This window comes from Limulus polyphemus, unplaced genomic scaffold, assembly GCF_000517525.1.
Source record: "Limulus polyphemus unplaced genomic scaffold, Limulus_polyphemus-2.1.2 Scaffold1479, whole genome shotgun sequence".
NCBI classification, from domain to species: domain Eukaryota; kingdom Metazoa; phylum Arthropoda; class Merostomata; order Xiphosura; family Limulidae; genus Limulus; species Limulus polyphemus.
In genome coordinates, this window is record NW_013667089.1 from 161,794 (window position 1) to 163,723 (window position 1,930).

A 1,930-nucleotide genomic window follows, 5' to 3' on the forward strand; every position below is an offset into this window, starting at 1 on the left:
AACAACGCCTTTACAATTTAGTTATAGAAAGGGTGGCTGTACAGGTTTAGCTAGGATTGTAGTACTTCGTGTGAGATGTACGATTCAACATGAAACAGTTTATAATATCAGTAATTTGGGTTTTGCCATATTTTGGCGCATGTTTAGACGACAAGCAGAGATTTTATCAAAGCGATTATGAGACATCTGGAGCCCTATGTGTTGATGTAAAAAAACAGTTGAATCTGTATTCGTCACCGGAGATGGCTTTAGCTTTACTTTCGGCTCCGGCAGATCCAATTCTAGCCTCTTCTCAACACATTCTCAGCATCTTCTCTGAGAACCACAAATGGCGTCCGAAACGTGCGTTTATGCAGGCTATACAAGAGAGTTCACATCTTTGGAGTGGTCAGTTTGATTCAGTCGAAATGTCCTCTAACAACAATAGCCAATGTAAAGTAGATTTGGCGTACACTTATGAACATTTTACGAATGTTGATGGATGGGCCCTAGAAAGTAAGTTTTGAAAAGCTATTAAACAGTTTTTGTCGTCATTTAGTAAATTAATTATTCCATAATTAATCAATTAATCTATGTACAAATGTTTTATAGCAAAAATTGATTTAAAATCGTCAAATGCAAACGTCAGGTATTTAGAGATTATATTGCCATAACAAGCAGTTTTTGAAAACTATTTGTAACAAAAGTAATTTCAAGAGCTTGTGTACAAACTAGAATAGTTACAAGGTTTTGTTTAACAACAAACTACATAAAGTAGAATAATAGAAAAAAAAAATATGTTTCACTAATTAATATTCAGCAGAATAGTCTCACGTAAGTTAGGTAAATGCACAATAATGTGTACAGTAATGTTAAGGTACACTATTATGGAATATTTCCAAATTTTGATAGATAGAAGTTTCGATATATTTACGCGTCCTCTTCAGCTTAACGTTTGTTTTGTTGGACTGGGGAGTATTGTGTGTTTGTTTTGTTGAAATGTGCGCAAAGCTACTCAAGAGCTGTTTGCGCAAGCCGCAAATTAGAAGTGATAGACTAGAGCAGGGGTTCCCAAACTTTTTAGAATCGCGACCCACTATTCATGACCACAGCTTATGGCGACCCACTCAAATTTACTGGACAAAAACATATGAAAGAATATAGAAAATATTATTTATTCATATTCACGTATTTCAATTACATTTAAAAATACTCACGTATTTCAATTACATTTAAAAATACTCACGTATTTCAATTACATTTAAAAATACTCACGTATTTCAATCACATTTAAAAATACTCACGTATTTTCAATAACATTTCCAGAACTTATAAATGCTATCTAATTGATTAATAATGAGGCGTGTGTGAAGGATGTGCTTGTTTCTTGTTACTGTCAAGAATGGCATTGACATCAACATCAATGTGGGTTAGTTTCAGGCGTAAGGAATTTGACAATTGAAGTTTATTTCGGAATTTGTTTTTGATTCCTACCATTGCTGAAAATCCAACTTCAGAATGATATGAAGATGAGAAAGGGAGAAGTACCTCCAAAGCATCAGTGGAAAGGATTGGGTACGGTTTTCGAACAGACACCCAAAACAGTATCAGTTTTCTGCTGTTAAAGTTCATTTCTAACGAAGCGTCCTCAGATAAATCAAAAGTTCTTCCTCAGCTTTTGTCGATATCCCACTCGTTATGTCAGGCTGAAAGGGATTCATAATCCATTTTTTCTCTTGGATCTTTTTCATTTCTTCAAGGAAATAAAACTCAAAACTCTCTTTCAACTTATTCAAGTGCTCAGATATCTCAATGTTTATATCGTCATCAACTTTTGCTTCATTCTCCATTACAAAGGTTTGAAATGTTTCAAAACAGTCATAATTTCGGTTGTCAATACAGTTTTTTCATGAAACCTCAAATTTTCTCATGAATTGCGAATATACTGATA

The 1,930-nt window shown here is 33.8% G+C and overlaps 1 protein-coding gene across 1 annotated transcript in view; it reads left to right on the forward strand.

The window, feature by feature from the left end:
• Window positions 1-1,930, forward strand: part of LOC106463778 (nose resistant to fluoxetine protein 6-like) — a 54,540-nt gene continuing 52,610 nt past the window's right edge. The window contains exon 1 of the mRNA XM_013923845.2: window positions 1-495. The gene's annotated coding sequence lies outside the window, so the exon portion shown is untranslated. The remainder of the gene's footprint in view (window positions 496-1,930) is intronic.